Source organism: Crassostrea angulata, chromosome 5 (genome assembly GCF_025612915.1).
Source record: "Crassostrea angulata isolate pt1a10 chromosome 5, ASM2561291v2, whole genome shotgun sequence".
Classification (NCBI taxonomy): Eukaryota; Metazoa; Mollusca; class Bivalvia; order Ostreida; family Ostreidae; genus Magallana; species Magallana angulata.
The window spans coordinates 44,099,137-44,119,506 of record NC_069115.1 but is presented as its reverse complement, the minus strand read 5'-3'; the positions used below and the strand labels follow the sequence as shown (position 1 = coordinate 44,119,506).

The following is a 20,370-nucleotide window of genomic DNA, read 5'->3' as shown; positions in this document are numbered from 1 at the left end:
CTTTAACGTTATCAAATATGCCTATAAAATAGATTAGATTAAAATCAATTTATATTACTTAGATTGCAAATGACTGTTAATTATTGTAACAATTTACTATCAACATCAGAAAAGAGAACTTGTGCCATTTAATGTTAGTGTTAATTGATTATTTTAAATTATTGTTGAAACAACTCCGAAATCCGGAATTGGAACTGATACATGTATAGTCTGGTACCCGCCCCCGCCACTGCGTTTTCACTTCGTTTTGGGGACCCCAAAACGAAGTGGCGGGGGCGGGTACCAGACTAATACATGTATGAATAACAAAACTGCAATATTCCAGACTTAGGTATGCTTCTGCATTACCAGCTTGCACTTATTTGGCCATTGTTGCAGTGTAGATTGTGCACATCTTAAGTGTACGACTTTGCATTTAGTCACGGAAAGTGTATATCAGTTGTCCGACTATCGGTAATAGAGTAATGCTCACGCATTATTGATAGATTAGAGGTGGGAGAGGGAACTGATTTTTTTTTTTCAAATCGATAGTTTAATTAAAATCGAAAAATTGAAATAAACATCGGAGAAATGAAATCACTATCCCCTTCACACAATGCAGAATGACGCTCCCCCTTTTGTGAAATGCATAGAAAAAATCTCAATGTGGGTTCATATTTTATTCACTTTACTCGGTTCAGCTTTCTCTTTTCTGTTCCTTATTACCATCTTCACATACTAGTACCTATGAAAGAGGTACGAGTTAAATCGTTTCCCGGGATATCTTTTTTTCTTCAATTTTTGGCACGTCCTTCAACTTTTCAAAGAATAGGAAGCGCTTCAAAACAAAGATCTTAGAGATTTTCATTTTGCTTGGATATTGAGGTAAAAAAATCCTTGGAAATACTTTTAAAGAAGAGCGCCAATGCACTATATAATTTCAAGAAAGCTAACTCCTTTTATTGAGAAAAAAGAGGTAGAGGTTTTTCCATACATGGATGCATAAAAGAAAAAGCAAAAAACTGTTACATACATGTAGGATAGATCTGCTCCAAAATAATATGCAAAATAGCATGGTCTTTTTCTTGAGTTATCCTAAATCAACTCGCACGTGTACGTGCACATTTCAAAGTGTTGTCAACTTTCAAGAAAATGTGGGGCACGAGATTGTGAGGAACGAAAATACTTGTCAGTTTAGTAAGCTCCGGACATACCCTGTATCTACTGAAAGAGGATGTAATGTTCTTTAATGTCCTTCAATTCAATTCTGCTTATAATAAGGAAGTTATTAACAATGTTCATATTTGCTATTGATACGTAGATAGTTTTAAGATCAGGTGTAAGCTTTACACCCCTAGTAAGTAGTTTTACGCCATTTTGTTTTTTTTTTATCTTTGATATCCGAACAAATATCTCGTTATATATAACCAACATGCTTGGCATTCTATCAAAGTTGGAGGTAAGGTACAAGTTTAATTAAAAGTTTAAGAACTAATAATTTAATTCTGGTTGGAACGCGCTTTCTGATTGGCTAAACAATTATTTTAAATTGTATAAAGAATGTTGCCTACGTACGTCATAATAACACAAACGTCGAAAACGTATTAATACGCCTGACGTTACGTTCGAATTTTGTACAATTTTACGTTATTTTAAAGGACAAATAACCTTTTTTATCTACAATGAATAGTAAAAAATTAAATCTTCGCGGTTTATAAAGCGTAAACTGCCCTAAACCATTTTATATCGTATAAAACAAATACATATTGAATTCATTGCTTAAATAAATCTAAAATTGTAGAATTATTATATTGTTGTAAATAAACATACTATTGTACAAACAAATCCTCACTTATTGATTTTTCTTTTGCTTTGAATATACTTCGTAATGTCGCCTTGTGTTATACTTCTACTACTAAAGCATTATTTTGCAAACTATCCAATACATGTGTACATAATAGCATGCTGAGGTCACATGGTACACAATTTACAACAGCCGCATTAAAAATGATGCCGCTTTGTGATTCTAATGGACAAAGTTATAATAGGATATAATGTATAAGATGCAAGTCCAAACGGGTAAGAGTTGCTAAGCAGTATAAAATACAGTGGCTTGTACAGAATTAGCTGCAAAAGAAATGAACGTAGAAATATGGCGGTAAAGGGCAACTCTCTACCTATGAAAGAGTCGTGTTCAACTATTAATTAATGTCGCAGTGATATTCAATTTTCAACTTCAGGGGATTGAATGTTTTGTAAATCTGCTGGATTAAACATGGACATCGTGAGTGGGGCTTTGTACGTGTTGTCATGGATACTGGCCGTCATGTTTCTAAAAACAGGCTTGGTCAAAGTAACCAGTCGTTTATTTCCAAAAGAACATCAACAAACAGTACGTTAAGATGAAGCCCTTATATTTCTTATAATAAAAGTTAAACATGAATGTTAGCGATGTTCACAAACAAACATGTTTTAAAAATCATAACAGAGGTGGCTTAAAACAAATTATTTAGCTAAGCGAATGGTAAAATTTCAAAAATGATGCATGTGCTGGAATTTTTCAAGTAGAATGTAACTATTCTAAGTTTATCCTTTATTTTCCAGAGTGAAGAGTTCGTGCTGTATGCTTCTATATGTCCAACTAAATTATTCGGGTACACTCCACCGCCACGCGGATTCATGTTTGTGATCGGGTTCATACAGACGCTTGCTTCATTCCTACTTTTGCTGCCTTTTACCGCATTACACCCTTGGATGTATTTAGTATTCTGTGTCATGATGACGCTTTCAATTTACAGCCATAGTGTTCTTGGAAACTTTGGCAAAGTGGCGATAGCAAGCTGTGTTGCAACCACTATTGAAATAAAACCACTATTGAAATAAATTATTTCAATAGTGGTCGGGAATGCATTTCATTAGAAAAATCGCTTTGCAACCACTATTGAAATAAAACCACTATTGAAATAAATTATTTCAATAGTGGTTGGGGATGTATTTCATTTGAAGAATCACATTGTAACCACTATTGAAATAAATTATTTAAATATTGTTCCGGGATGTAATCCATTTTAAAAATCAATTTACAGACACTGTTGAAGAACATATCCTATTAAAATTATTTTTCAATCGTAGCTTAGAATGAATATCTTTATAAGTATTACTTTGAAAATTTATATTTTTTTCTTTTTTCTATTTTTTTCTTTCTCTTTTCTCTTTCTACAGACATATCATGTTCTATGAAAATTGTATATTACATGTATTTAAATGATAGTGAACATATTGTCAATTGCCAGAACTAGAACTATTCAAACCCCCTGTATAATGAATCATTATTTATTGATAAATATTATTATAAATATTACTATTGAGATAAATTATTTCAATAGTGGTTAGGAATGTACGTCATTACGACAACTATTTGAATATATTATTTCAATAGTGGTTAAGGATGCGTTTCATTTCAACCACTATTGAAATAAATTATTTCAATAGAGGTTATGGATACCTTTCATTTCAACCACTATTTAAAAAAGTATTTCAATAGTGATTGATGATGCATATCAGTTTTATGTCTATTATTATGTCTATTTGTAGCACTTTCCTTTCTGCTAGGGGAATTTTTTTCAGATATGAAGTATGTCTTATGATATGATAAATTCCTTTTCAATCATGATTTACCTTTATATGGTCATGCTTTTCATACCACATGTCATCTGGAACTGACAGTGCTATACGCAGACGGAATAATAGGCATAAAAATGACATGCATCCCTACCACTTTTGAAATAGTTTATTTCAATAGTAGTTGTAATGAAACGGGTCCTTAACCACTATTTAAATAAATTATTTCAATAGTGGTTGTAATGAAACGCCTCCCTAACCACTATTGAAATAACTTATTTCAATAGTGGTTGTAATGAATCGCCTCCCTAACCACTATTGAAATAACTTATTTCAATAGTGGTTGTAATGAAACGCGTCCTTTACCACTATTGAAATAATTTGTTTCAAACCGCTATTTAAATTACTTATCTTTCTCTCTCATATATATATATATATATATATATATATATATATATATATATATATAATGAAATAACATTTATATATAATTTATAAAAAATATCGAATTACTATTTGCAAATTGATACTTGAAATGAAGTACATCCACGACCTACACAAAAACAATATCATAAATGTGGTGTGGAAAATGAAATTTATTGCCAATACTGCACATTTTTTCTTGTACTGAAGTACATTTATACAATTACGATTATCATAATGTACTTCAATAAAGATTATTATAATGATATATGTTATATAATGTTTTATATATTGTTTGTATTTCAAAAGTGGTTGCAAATTATTTCTCATGATAAGCTTCATAACCCAACACTATTGAAGTAATTTATTTTAACAGTGGTCGTAATAAAACTCATTACCAACCACTATAAAAGTAATTTATTTCAATAGTGGTAGTAATAAAATTCATCATCAACCACTATTGAAATAATTTATTTCAATAGTGGTCGTAATAAAATTCATCAACAACCATTATTGAAATAATTTATTTCAATAGGGGTCGTAATAAAATTCATCACTAACCACTATTGAAATAATTTATTTCAACAGTGGTCGTAATAATCTTCATCACCAACCACTATTGAAATAATTTATTTCAATAGTGGTCGTAATAAAATTCATCACTAACCACTATTGAAATAAATTATCTTAATATTGATGTTTATAATTACATGTATCCTTAATTGATTTAGTTTAATATGCAGGGGGTTTAAGTTCCGGTAATTTCTAATGTGTTAATTCTTGTACAAATAATTTACGATTTTCACATTATATATCAATAGAAAGAAAAAGGTAAAGAAAAGAATATGAAAACAATTCTATACATCATTCTACGAGATTTTTTTTATTTCTGCACAACAGTAAAAATCCGAAAAGAGGTACGTTAAATTGATAGTCTCGGTTATAATTACTATAAAATATAAGTCTTCAATACCTTTATTGTGAATTTGAAATCAATCGTTTGTTCGAAAAAAAAAGTTGTTTGCATTTTAATTTTCGTGAATTGGTTATATATTTTTGCACACCCGTGAAAATTGTAACATTATACCATATTTCCTTTTAGTCTTGATTATTAATACCGTAAAATTTGCAAGTATAATACCTACATTTTGTATCTGATATTGTTCGTTAGATAAAGTGTTTCTTGCGTTACAATAGTAATAACAAAGTAATATTTCTAAAAAGTTCATTCTCGTATACAAAAAAAAATAAATAATTAAACATAAGTCTTTAAAAGTGTCTGTAAAGTGACTCTTAAAATGAAATGCATCCCCAACTACTATTGATATAATTACTTCGATAGTAATTGTATTTCAATAGTGGTTGCAAAGTGATTCTTCAAATGAAATATTCCCCAACCACTATTGAAATAATTTATTTCAATAGTGGTTTTATTTCAATAGTGGTTGCAAAGTGATTTTTCTAATGAAATGCATTCCCAACCACTATTGAAATAATTTATTTCAATAGTGGTTTTATTTCAATAGTGGTTGCAACAAAGCTGTATTTTTATAGTGTGTTTAGTTCCCCCACGGATTAGGATTTTGAAGATTTTTTGAAAGTTTAAATTTCATCTTTTTTCTTTTTCTTTTGCTTGTCAAGATTTTTTGGATGAGTCTGCCCCCCCCCACCCCCACACACACACTTTCAAAAACGATTCTACGTGCCTGTATTAGGAATGTTTGCAGTAACTACAATTGTACAAAATATTTTTGGTTGACATTATTTGGAAACGCATATCGTTCATTATTTAATTTCGTTAACAATAATGATTGATTAATAAATGGACTATAGAGCCTTTCCTTAATCACCTTTAAAGAAAATAAGAAAATTTACTCTCTCACACATATTTTCATGACGTTAAATACGCGTAGCAATGACCTGTTGCAAGGCTGCACGATTTTCTCGGGTAAAAAATATCCGTACATGCATATGTTAATTCTAAAGATCTAGTCGTTTTAAAATAATCAATTGCAACTTATCGGGCTTTTCTAGCAGAACTCGGAATATCATTTAACAGCTGGTTGAAGGAAAGGTCGTGCGTGAAGTTGCGAAATTGTAAACAAATTCTGGGGGAAAAGATTGTGAAAAAGGGAAATACGCATCGTTTAAGCTGCATATCTACTGTGAAAGGTATTTGATATATTTTAGTTGTGCTCATTAAGATACATTATTGTACATCTGTGCATATTTCAAAAACATGTCATATTATTTCAACATTAGTTCATGAACAAGAGTTTATTCTGTTGGTTTACGCTGGACTATCCACTAAGGATATTCTGGGGGTGCAGGAGGGGGGGGGGGCAGATTGGCGTTTTAATGTCAAAACACAATCCTTTAGAATTTCAAAATACATGTAGACTATTTATGTGTAAATCTACCTTCACATCATTTACTGCGTATTTTTATCCAGTGAACAAGAAATATGCCAAAAGATATTGTTATTTTTACTTTGTCGTCTATGTAATGTCTCTAAGATTATAATTATCGTATTACAAAAGTCAAAAGTATTTGTTCCAAGATAATACAATGTACATTTTCTATACATAATCAAAGTAGCATATCGAATTAATAACAGCATGTTATTATAGAAACGTGACATTATTTTTAATTGTCTTTGTTTACGAAAAAAGATACGCTTTTTCATTTGAAGAAAAGGACTTTTTCAACCCTCAGTTTTCTATTTGTTTTAATTGTTCAAACGAACAAACTGTCGAACTAGTTTTCCGTTTAAAGGGTCGATGATCGGCCTTTATATAGATTTAGGTAAACAATGCGACAGTGCACCCTGCTATTGATTGACAAAAAGGATTTGCTGCGTTCTTCGTTATTTAGAGTAAAGTTTATTCTAGCATTGATCTTCGAAAAAAAACTTCTCCTGTTAAGAAAGATACACATGAGTTTAAACCCCATGTAACTGTATTAATCATTTGCCTCTCAATGAAAATGAATCAATTGAAAATATTGCTCCTTAAGCACATTACATATTAATACTTAGATTTCCAAAAAGGTTTTCTTATATAAGTACCTATAAAATAACAAAAAAAAAGGTCAATTAAGTGTGAACTTTTTGAGTGACGTCATTTAATTTCTGACTTTAGGGTAACATTTGATTTGTAACAAGAAGTGCAGGACAAAACATGGACTTTATCAGCGTGGCTTTGTACGTGTTGTCATGGATACTGACCCTCATATTTCTGAGAGCAGGCTTGGTCAAAGTAACCAGTCGTTTACTCTCAAAGGACCATAAGAAAACGGTTAGTAAAGTAATTAAAAGTATATCTTATTGTTAGACATGCATAATTGATAGGGCAAAGATGAGGATTAGCTTGATGACTATAAATATTCATAATGTAATTGAAAATAAAAAAAATTTTACTTGTGTAATTTGTAAAGAATGATTATTATGGTTACTGTTTATTATCTAGAGACAAGAGTTTGCACAATATGCTACTGTGTGCCCAACTATGTTATTTGGAATCACACCTTCACCAGATGGATACATGCTTTTGGTTGGAGTCATCGAAACGCTTGCCTCTATCCTGCTTTTGGTGCCTTACACCGATTTGCATACTTGGGTATATTTAGTATTCTGTGTCATGTTGGCGCTTTCAATTTACACACATGATGTTTTAGAACAATACTTCAAAATGGTGTATGATATATGTCTTTTTCTAACATTTATACTGCTTTATAAAGTAGGACCTATTGCTTTAGCAAACCAGGAAAACGATCTTGAATAATACATGATAATTATACATGTATAACTGCAACTTTCAAATCTTACGTTACAGTTGATAGTAAGGCATTCTTAATGAACACGTTTAAAAAAATCAAAATTGAGAACTTGTTCGATTTAAACATTTTACTTTAATACGCTGTTTTAATTCCGTGTATGATATACAATCAATGTTGACCCAATGATGTTTTGTTGAACCTATTAGCGTTTTATTCCACAAAATGCAGTTACGGTATAAATCCTCTGTAAAAGTCATAGTTATACATTGCTACACAACACAATGTAATAAAACAAGGCACATATTAATTATATATTTCATTGCACTGTATAGGATTATTCTCAATCCTTTTTTCGTTTATTGCAGAACCTTTAAGAAGATTTTATGCACAGTAAGAACACAATGCAAACTATTTAATATTTTATATAAATGTCGTTATAGAAAAAATTAGATAATTTAATATGCGAGGAATACTGCTGACTAATTAACATAAAATGCATTGAAAATCTTCTAAATTTATATATAAAGAATGTAAGTTTAAAAAAGATAGTTACATTTAAAATCTCTAATGTGAATGTTCATAATAATCTGTAAATTGCTAATTCGAACAAATATAATAATGCTTTAGTAATCAATTGTAAGCTTGATTCGGTAGATCATACCGATTATATAAATTCATGACCTATAACTTTAGAATGCAAATAATATACAAGAAGCCAAATCATATATATGAAGATGTAGAAAATTGGAGTTATATACCCATTTGCTGAATTTGCAGGTAATGATACAGAAAATGACAGTACTTGATACACTGAGTAAGAAAAAACTATTTATTTTTCTATAGGTCAATGGTAAAGTTAGGACTACATATTGTTCAATAATCCCTTATTTTATGCAAACAAAATATCAATTATATTACTTTGTTAACCAATGATACTATACTTTATGTATACTATCAATTTTATGTAACTCAAGTACTTGACTTTTTATTTGGAAGAGGATATGAATCGGCTTTGCCTGTTACTATACTATCCATAAGAGGATAAATAAAATATGTTTGAATTTTATGGCAATATTTGTTTCTGTTTTGTACTGAAATTCTTGCATAATCAGAACATCAAATATATTTGTTAAACAAGCACACATAAAAAATCTTCAAAATATGAAAACTATCATTTTTGATTTATAGCCACTGTTTTGTCATTACAAAGTGGTACACGTAAATTTATACATGTCATAATAAGAGCAAAAAAACCCAAAAACCAAAAAAAAACCACCAAAAAACAAAAATACAACAACCCCAAACCCCCCATCCCCCCCAAAAAAATAACAAAACAAAAAACAACAACGTATTTTTCAATTTTCAATAGCAATGTAGAAAACTGTAATATTTTAAATAAATGAAATGCACTACATGTATATCTATTTCGAGGCACTTAGTCTTTATAATAATTTTAAATCAAACACACCTTTTTCTCTTCTCTCATATTAAATTTATCTAAGGCCGAGAATTGGAAAATGAATGTTTGTTGGTGAAAATGTATATCTATGTTCTTTTATGCATTATGCACCAGAGCTTAATAAAATGTCATTCTTAAAAAAAGAAAGAAAAATAAAGTAGAAAAATGCTTAATTAGTACAGGTCGACTATAATTTTTTTCCCTAAATCATAATCTACCTTATAAAACTCTCCGAGTGCATGTATACTAGTAATGCTTCAACCATTTAAATTTTTCTATTGCATAACCTTATCACAAATACATGTAATTACATTGTTCTGTCAAACTGGCACCATCTTCGTGACGGGCAGATACTTTACCTCTATAGGCAACTAAGTCGAGAGTACAGGTGAAGATGCAGAGAAACGTTAGGAAATATCTGCTCAAGACAAACATCGCGGACTTCAATGCCTTTTTCATAGAGCTTTAGCGTTACTGCATTTCTTATCTGCAAAGGGAGTGTTTAGATAAAATTGCTTACAAATAATTTTCAATTTCATCAACATTGAAACAGGTTTAACAGTTATATAAGTATATTTGCCAATATTTCAATAGCTTCTGCGTATTATCTTGCTCAAGAGACCACAGAAGAATTTTATTGTTAGAATTGTTTGTAACCACCAAAACTAAAATCGGAGTAGTAAAATCAACCAGTTTTGCAAAACCCATTTTGAATTACAACAAATCTCTCTCTAAGTATTTATAACATTGGGCTGTAAAAACGGATTACATGGCTTAGTGTTCATTAACCTCATGCACGCTGCTTCAAGCTCCGCTGTGCGAACTTGATGTTGAGGTATGCGTCATTAGGCAATCTACACATATAATTAATAATACATCGTTTCAGGGGTTATCCTGCTATGTATTGTTGTCCCATTCAGTATCGCGAATACCTGACAAAAAGACTTTAGAGTGCTGGACAGTGGTGTCCATTTTTTACTACTGTAATTTCCTTGAGAATAAGGGTTCTGTATAAAATACAAAGATATAAATATACTTAGTTGCCTATAACTTTGTATTTTATACAGAACTCTTATTCTCTCGGAACAACGGACCGTATATAAACCCAGAATTCGGAGCAGTTGTATAGCGATCGAATATATTACAGTGACCAATATTACAATGACTCTGTACATGTTGTCATGGATTTTGAACATCTTATTTCTGAAATCAGACTTTCTGTGTCATGTTGGCAATTTCAATGTACACACTTGATGTTTTAGAACAATACGTAGACGTTGCGATTACTTTATGTATTTTCTTAGTATGTATTGTGTTATACAATTCAATTCAATTCAGTTTATTCGCTCACACCATGTAATCGTACATGAGGTCAATCATTATATACAGTTCAAAAGTCAGAGGTACATTGTATAAATGAATAGATAAGTAGTAGATAAATAGTAAATAAGCATAAATATACAATATATACAATGAAAGACCTTTAGCGTTATCAAAACAGGAAAACAATCTCATATAACGATGTTTATATGATCGCAACTTTGAAATTAAATCACTTACTTTGTAGTAGGTGTATATAAAGTATTTTGATAACACCTTAGTTTTGAAATAAAATGTATAAATGATTATTTTTATTATTATTATTTTTATAATATTTTGAGAATATGAATTTTTTTATCAAGATATAATAAGTAGTTTCTTATTATGTCAATATATATGTAGATCCATTAATTTTTTTGTAGAACTTATTAGCAATTTTATGTACATAATTATACAGGTTTTTAAAGAATAAAGTTCAATGAGATATGCAATGAATACCTCTGACAAATATAGAATGCATTGAGTTTAAAAAAAAATAAAGTGACCTAAAAAGAATATAAATAGACAAAAAAATCTATTGGGTACAGTATTGTGGAAAACGAAATAAGCATCGTATTAACTGAGTCTAGAAAACATAGTGAAGAGTTACAATTGCCCTTTGATTCTTGTTATTTCTCTTGTGCATTTTAAGATAATAAATTCACATTGCATGTTTGTTGTTTATTAATGATTAGATTAAAGATAGCATGAGTCTTAAATATCCATGCGCTATTTGGGTTCTCTCTACGATACCATCACAAGAGTTTACCTTGCAATGGTGTATATACATGATGTATATGTTTATATTTTTCTGTAACGATATATTAATCAGAATTAAAATTAATATATATTTTATGATAAATCAAAACCTATGAGAGCTGTTTCGGTATATATTATAAAGTGATATCACCACTGAATTTTAAAACAATAAAGAGCTACTTCTCGGGTCTTCTCGGAAGAGCTCGGAAATAAACTTGAAGGGTAGCCCCGGCGAGAAGTTGTGATTGTAAAAATCGGGCACAAGGTTGTTGAAAACGAAAATACAGATCGTTTTAGAACGTTTGCAGCTTATATACTGTGAAGAGGTATTTTTCTTTGATTTCTATTTCTGTCGGTTGCAGTTATAAAGAATTTTAGTAATGGACATCTGTACATATTTTGCCAGGTAAATAATTGTAAAAGCTGAACACAACTCCTAAAATATCAATACGCCATATCAGTTTGATCTCCAATATCAGTACTAAAGTGTATTCTGTCGCCCTGGCGTGTTGATTACAAAACACAGTCCTTATAGTCTTTTTAACGGTATTTCAATTTCCTCATTATGACCCATGTGGTTTCTTAAATGGTTGCGTGTATATATGCAATTCTTGGTATCTCATTCTTAAACAAGAGGCCCATGGGCCACATCGCTCACCTGAGGAACAATAAGAATGATAGAATCAGCTAAAGGTTATCCGATCCTCATCCTCAAAGTATTTTTTTCCTCATAAGAATGATATTTTTCTTTCAACCTTTATAAATGAAATGATATAAAATGAATTTTTTAGAGAGCATCGATGCAATTTACAAAGTCATTGTAAATTTGCATAGAATAGATATAATGGAATAAAGAAACAAGTTGAGTTAAAAAAAATTCCGCTGCATCAATTGGCTCGAACTCTATACAAAGATGTATACTAGTATAAGTGGGAGTGCTCCGTGGATCCACTACGCCAAGCATGCAGTTGTATAACTGATGGTTTTACTAGCAGTAGAATACTAAACTTAAATTGTCTGTATAAAAGTAAGATTTATGGTACGAATAAAAGAAATCCAGATAATTTAGAGTTATCGAACTTTGCTGCGGATCGGAGATCGTTAATGGAGTTATGATACAAACTATCTGGATAATGTACAAAAATACATATCGATCTTGTATAAATAAAATCCATTTCCCCCCTGGATTTTCTTATGATTATAATCATAAGTTCATTATTTAACACAATGATTTTATAGTCATATCACATGTTGAGTACTGTAGTTCTCAAAACGATCCTTAACAATTGTCTATGTATGGGATATAAACCTACATCAAACTCTGAACCTCCTGTGAGGCCGAAGAATTGTCCTGGGGCCAAAGTCCTAGCAATTATAAATGATCACCTGGCTGATTAGTTTCTGAGAATAAGATTTTTAAACATTTACTCTATGATATTCCTATGTAAAACTTCGACTACAAAGTTACATATGATATTCCAATGTAAAACTTCGACTACAAAGTTACAGCTTCCCGGGCTGATTAGTTTCTGAGAATTTTTTTTTTAAGATTTACTCTGTATATTCCTATGTAAAACTTCGACCCGCCCCCCAATTGTGGCTCCATCCTACCACTGCGGAACATGATTTGTACAAATTTGAATCTACACTACCTGAGGATTTCAGAAGTTCAGCTTTCCTGGCTGATCAGTTTCTGAGAAGAAGATTTTTAAAGATTTACTCTAAATATTCCTATGTAAAACTTCGACCCCCCCCCCCCCATTGTAGCCCCACCCTCCACCCCGGCGATCATAATATATACAACTATGAATCTACATTACTTGGGTAAGCCTTTTCACAAGTTTCAGCTTTCCTGGCTGATTAGTTTATAAGAAGATTTTTTACAGATTTATTCAATATATTCATATGTAAAACTTCGACCCCCCCCCCCCCAATTGTGGCCCCACCCTACCCCCGGGGATCATGATTTTAACAACTTTGAATCTACAACAAGTTTCGACTGTTGAAAATGTAAAAAGTTTACAGACAGACAGACAGACAGATAGAGGTGGGCTAAAACAGAAAATAGTACATGATACTAAATACATGTATTAAACGTTGTAAATTAATTAGGAAATAACTTTACCCCCACCCCCTCTTTGCTAAAAGTTGGGGTTCCGTTCGTTCGTTTAATTTTTAATTTTTTTTTTAATATGAGTAATTGACGCCTTCAAACATAAATTTGGGCCCAGCACCGCTTCTTTTGTTGGTACATGCCTTAATAATTGTGAGGTAACAGAAAGAAAGTGAGATTATTTTCTACAGAAGTTATCTCTCGTATGGGAGGGATATTCCACCTTAAGTCGTAAAATACAATTTCAAATATAATATCTTTTTCAAAGAATAGATTTGATGTTGAAATACAAGTTAGCAGAAGGATAATTTCTAACTATATTCCAATTGGAATATTTTAGCAAACGATCAGAAATCGATCAGAAAAAAAATCTATAAATGCGAAAGGTTTGATGGAATCGAAATCACATCCTAAAAACCCTAGTTCTCTAATGTTATCTAGTGTCTGGTGCTCTAACCATAGTCCAATTCATTCACAACAGAGTGCTTTGTTTTAAATGCAATATGAAACGTTGGCCACGAATTTACATACTTGCATTATTTTTCATTCATCTTTTGGTAAACAAATGGACATTTTATAAATATAGTGGGTCATCTTTCCACGTTGTGAAAGCTCAAGTGAGCTATTCTGATCACATTTTGTCTCTGTCTGTCTGTCTGTAAACTTTTCACATTTTGACAATCTTCTCTAGAACCAACGGGCCAGTTTAAACTAAACTTAATACAAAGCACCCTTGGGCAAAGGGGATTCAAAGTTGTGAAACAATCGCAAGTTCTCGGGCCTTTCCGGCAGGCTCGGAAAAACACCTCGAATGTATTAACATTACCGGATATTAGAATTTTATACAAAATGGAGTCGCTTCCCTTTAGAATAAGTATCGGCTAGACAGCCTTATAAGTCGCTTCTGTGTTATATTTTAGGGTACATCATTTACTTCAATGAAGTCGAGCTTACATCTCAACAGATCGTAAAATGTGTTGTATTTATATCAAGTTTTATAAAAAAAAAAGGGGGGGGGTGGGGTTGTCATGGACGCCTAGGTAATACATTCGAGGTGTTTTTCCGAGCCTGCCGGAAAGGCCCGAGAAGTTGCGATTGAGTTGTGTAATTTAAAGATCACGCACCTTCACAAGGGGAGATAATAAGGATTTATTAAAAAAAAAATAGAATTTTTCAAAAATCTTCTTCTCAAGAACCATCTGGCCAGAAAAGCTGAAACTCATGTGGAAACATCCTCAGGTAGTGACCCCTGAGGTAGGGTGGGGGCACAATGGGGGGGGGGGGTGTCAAATTTTTACAAAGGAATATATAGAGTAAATCTTTAAAAAAAATCTTCTTCTCATTAATCATCAGCTAGGAAAGCTGAAATTTATGTTGAAGCATCTTCAAGTAGTATAAATTTAAAGTTGTTCAAATCATAACTCCCAGGGGTTGGGCGGGGCTACAACGGGGGTTCAGGGTTTTTTTTACATAGGAATATATAGATTAAATCTTTAAATATCTTCTCCAGAACCATATGGCCAGGGAAGCTGACACTTCTGTGGTAGCATCCTTAGGTAGTGTAAAGTTAAAGTTGTTCAAATCATGACCCCTGGGAAAAGAGTGGGGCCACAATGGGGCTCGAATTTTTACATCGAAATATATACTTAGAGTAAATCTTTAAAACTCTTCTTCTCAAAAACCAATCAGCCAAGAAAGCTAAAACATATCTGGAAGCATCCTCAGGTAGTGTAGGTTAAAAGATGTGAAAATCATGACTCCCGTGGGTAGGGCGGGGCCACTATGGGAGGGGAGGTCGAATTTAAGATAAGAATTTATAGAGTAAATCTTTAAAAATCCTCTTCTCAGAAACCAATCAGCCGGGAAAACTGAAACTTGTGTGGAAGCATCGTTAGGTAGTGTAGATTCAATTTTTTTTCAAACCATGATCCCGGGGGTAGGATTGGGTCACAATGGGGGGATATTTACATAGGGAGAAAAATCTTAAAATTTCATCTAAAACTTTTTGCCTAGAAAAGCTGTAACTTTAATGTATGCCACTTCAGATAGAGCAGATTCAAATTCATGAAACTCAAAATTTTGAGAAGTTGGGTGGAGCCACATTGTGGATCCAGTTGTAGAATATAAAACATTTTAATTATTCACAAAAAATGAAATCTAACCATATATGATTTTACTTATATGCAAGCATTTTGATATATTGCTGATTCTTTAAAATTGTTAAGAGTTTTATATCACTATAAAATCATCTTGTTAAATAATACCCCCCGGGGCGGCATTATTATTTATACAGGATAAATTATGTATTATACCACATTGTCCAGATATTTTGTATTATGACTCCATTAAACTGTTTAATCATGCCTAATGTTGCTCAGATGAGCGATGTGGCCCATGGGCCTATTGTTGATTGAAATCGGTTAAGTTCAATAAATCTTATTTAGATTATGACAAATATGGAGCTTCGACCCTCTTTCTTAAAGAAAAGGCATTGAAGGTCTCGTAAAGATACGCCAGTTTAAGTCAACTTATTCCAAGTATTTAACATATTTAAGGGATACAAAACGGTGGTGTGTTAAATACATGTATACATTGTTTTCAGCAATTAAAAAAAAATATCAGATTTATTGGTATATTAATTTTGCAGTATATCATCTGTCCCTATATAGGCGTTTTACACGCCTTATTCACCAATCTTCTTTGGCATACATAAAGGAAGACATACAAGGTGAAAGGCAAACTTTGATGTCATAAAAAAAGTATGCGAAAAATGAATCTATATAGTAGTAGTATGTTTTTCTGCAGCGTAATTTAAATTCGTCTCAAATCTAAAAAATAATCCACAGAAACCATTTTTACATAGCCAGTGTATGTTTATAAAACTTGAACAAAAGGCTCACGGGCCACATCGCTCACCTGAGCAACAATAGGCATGATGAAATCAGCTTCATGGAGTCATAATACAAAATATCTGGACAATGTGGTATAATACACGTAGATCCTATACAAAAAAATCTGTTTCCTTCTGGATATTCTTATATCTATAATCAAGACCCTTTTCTAACAGGATGATTTTATAGTCATATCACATTCAGCATTGCAGTTCTTAAAAAGACCCTTAACAATTGTTTATATACAGGATATAAACCTACTTCAAACTTTGAACCCCTTGTAAGGCCCAATAATCGTCCAAGGGCCAAAGTTTAAACAATTTTAAAGAATCAGCAATATATAAAAATGCTTGCATATAAGTAAAAGCATATATAATATCATTTTAGTTTTTGTGAATAATTTAAATCTTTTCCTTTGTACAACTGAATCTCCAATGTGGCCCCACACTACTCCTAAAGATTTTGATTTGAACAAATTTGAATCTACACTATCAGAAGTTGCTTTTACTAAAGTTAAAGCTTTTCTAGGCAAATGGGTTTTTATAGAATTTTTTTCCATATATTCCTATGTAAAAATTTGCCCCGCCCCCGTGACCCATCCTACCCCCCCCCCCTCCGGAAATCATGATTTGAATAAACTTGAAATCAACCTACCTGACGTTGCTTCCAAACAAGTTTCAGCTTTCCTACTCAAATAGTTCTTGAGGAGACGATTTTACTCCTATTTTCCCTATATATTCCTATGTAAAACGTCGAGCCCCCATTGTGGCCCCACCGCACCCACGAGGGTCATGATTTTCACAACGTTGAATTTTCACTACCTAAGGATGCTTCCATACAAGTTTCAGTTTTCCTGGCATAATGGTTTCTGAGAAGAAGATTTTTAAAGATTTACTCAACAATGTATATATTCCTATGCAAATACCCCCCCCCCCATTGTGGCTCCACTATACCCTCGGAAGTCATGATTTTCACAATCTTGAATCTACACTACCTGTGGATGATTCTATATAATTTTCAGCTTTCCTGGCCAAATGATTCTTGAAATGAAGATTTCTAAGGATTTACTCTATATATTCTTATGTAAAAATTTGACCCTCATTGTGGCCCCACCCTACCCCCTAGGGTCATGATTTTCACAATCTTGCATTTACGCTAGCTAAGGATGCTTCCACATGGGTTTCAACTTTCCTTGCCGAATGGTTCTTGAGAAGAAGATTTTTAAAGATTTACTTTATATATTCATATGCAAAAAGTTGAACCCCCCTTGTGACCCCATCCTATCTCTGAGGGTCATGATTTTCACAAATTTGAATCTACACTACCCGAGGATGCTTCCACACAAGTTTCAGCTTTCCTGGATAATTGCTTTTTGAGAAGAAGGTTTTTGAAAATTTCTCGAAAATTTTTAATAATTCCTAACTACTGTGGAATCATTTGAATTCGTGGTGGCTTAATTTTCGTGGTGTTCGTGGTAAGCCCTCCCCAACGAATTTATATCCTCAACGAAAACAATTTTAGAAAGAGTTATCTCTCTTGCTGAAACAGTAACCGACGCATCCACGAAATTATATCCCCACGAATCACCAAAAAAGTCATAATCCGAGAAAATTGGCCCCAATGAATTTAAATGATTCCACAGTATCTCCCTTTGCAAATGGGCGTGGTCCTTAACTTTCACAACTTTGAATCCATTTAGCCTAAGGATGCTCTGTGCAGAGTTTGGTTGAAATTGGCCTAGTGGTTCTGGAGAAAATGTTGAAAATGTGAAAAGTTTACAGACAGACAGACAGACGGACGACAGACAAAATATGATCAGAATAGCACACTTGAGCTTTCAGCTCAGGTGAGCTAAAAACTGAAAAAGAGAAAGGATAAATGACATTGAAAGAACAATGTCCAAAAGTAGGTCGACGATGACGTGGGGTTATTATTTTGCTCCATTTTTCAAGACAAATGAGTTTTTTTTTCTTATAATTAAAATAGGCAGTCATTTGCTTCAGTTTTCAATTCAGTATTTTTGTAAGTTTTGAGACTAATGTTTTGCAAAATATCGTTGCTTCAAACTCTTAGGAAGTTGAAGGCTAATATAGGGATTGAAGAAATAAGGAGAGCAATAATAGGTAATATCGTAGATACGGATAACTTTTTTCTAATCAGAAGTTGTGATAAGTTTTTAAATACTTTCACGTCAGACATATATTTTACTTTTGACATTAAAGGAACAAGAACATCTGGACAAAACATGGACCTTATGAGTATGGCTTTGTACATGTTGTCATGGCTACTTAACATCGTATTTCTGAGATTTGGCTTGGTGAAATTAACTTCCTTTTTATTTCCCAAAGTTAACCAACTAACGGTAAGTAAAAATGAATTATGATTTTTTTGTCAGATAAGAATGAATGATAGGACAACGATAAAGACAAGAATAACTAATACACGTACATTTTTCGTCGAAACCACAATTATTGGAGTTGCAGCATTTAAATCAATACTAGCATTCTTTGAAGAAGAATTGAAGGTAACATATATTTGATTTACATTTTTAATATCCAGAGACGAAATTACGAAGACTATGCCACTGTGTTTCCCACTGCTTTATTCGGATACCAACCATCACCAGATAGATACATGTTTCTGATCGGAGTTATAGAGACGCTTGCCTCTTTCTTGCTTTTGCTGCCTTATTCTGATTTACAAAACTGGATTTATTTAGTAATCTGTGTCAGGATGGCGCTTGCAATATACACACATGATGTTCTAGAAGAATACGTAAAAATGACATTTGCTATTTGTCTTTTTCTAGCAAGTGTTGTGTTATATAAAGTAGGCCCTATCGCCTTAACAAAACAGGAATAAAAACGTACTTTAAAAAAAATATCAATACGAGGAACATGTGTGAACATATAACTTCCATGTGGTGTTTTTTTGTTTATAATAAACAATTGATGTTGACCCATTGATGATTTAGAGCATATAAGTTGTTTTGTGATAAATCTTTTGTACAATTTAGCTGCAGTGCCACACAACATGATATAATAAAGCAATACATAAAGTGATAACTTTTTTTTTGCTGTGTATGTTATTAATTCTGAAGAAAATTTTCGGATCTACCATGGGTATAGATTTAAATTGTGGATGAGGGGATTCAAGAAATAAATGAAAATTGAGCCAAAACGAGTTCCATTGATTAAACAGTATCATGTCAGTCTACATGTGCTGGCTAGTGCTAGATTCAGAGATGACAACCATAAGAATTCCAGCGTCTGCGAGGATAATTCGACATTAATATTAGTAATAATAACAATATGTGTCCAAAAAATAAAAACATACTCATGTCGATATAGCTATAATGTATTAGTTTACATTGTTCCAAGTCAATATTTCTTTCTCGATATGACTAAAATTCATTTTTTGGTAAAGTCGGTAGATCAGATAGCATGAAAACTGATTTAAATAAAGAGATTTAAATCTTGTAAACAGATAACACTACAATTCAAACTATTTGCATAAATAAAAAATGCGTTGGTAAGACGATATAAAAGAATATCAATCATTTATGTATGTTATAACACATCAAGTGTAGGCCCCTAACGTTTCCGTAATAAAGACAGTGTAGGTTCCGTACCTCTAGAGACTATTTTTATACACCTAATCAAAGTTAGGCCTACCTAACGAGATAATATCTTGTTATTATGAGTTAGGTTTCTCGTTAAAACGAGGTAATTTTCTCGTTTTTAGAATAACGGGATAGTTATCTCGTCATAACGAGACAATTTACTTGTTATAACGAGTTAAAATAACTCTCTCGTCATAACGAGATAATTTTTTCGTTACAAGGAGATATTTTTCTTTACAAGGAGATAAATTTTTTTGTTATTTCGAGTTTTTTTTTTTTAAAATTTTAAAGAATGAGACTAATATTTATGTTTTCGTAGTAAACCAATTTTACCACATTCTATAGTGGAAAAATTATGTAACTCCAC

At 32.1% G+C, this 20,370-nt stretch overlaps 2 long non-coding RNA genes across 2 annotated transcripts; both read left to right on the top strand.

Moving 5' to 3' along the window:
- Positions 1–5,987: 5,987 nt before the first annotated feature.
- LOC128183671 (uncharacterized) lies at positions 5,988–8,946 on the top strand. The gene is made up of 3 exons (XR_008243643.1): positions 5,988–6,195; positions 7,164–7,319; positions 7,491–8,946. It is a non-coding gene; the product is annotated as an uncharacterized LOC128183671 (long non-coding RNA).
- Positions 8,947–11,605: 2,659 nt separating this feature from the next.
- LOC128183670 (uncharacterized) lies at positions 11,606–19,262 on the top strand. The gene is made up of 3 exons (XR_008243642.1): positions 11,606–11,703; positions 18,604–18,743; positions 18,941–19,262. It is a non-coding gene; the product is annotated as an uncharacterized LOC128183670 (long non-coding RNA).
- Positions 19,263–20,370: the final 1,108 nt, after the last annotated feature.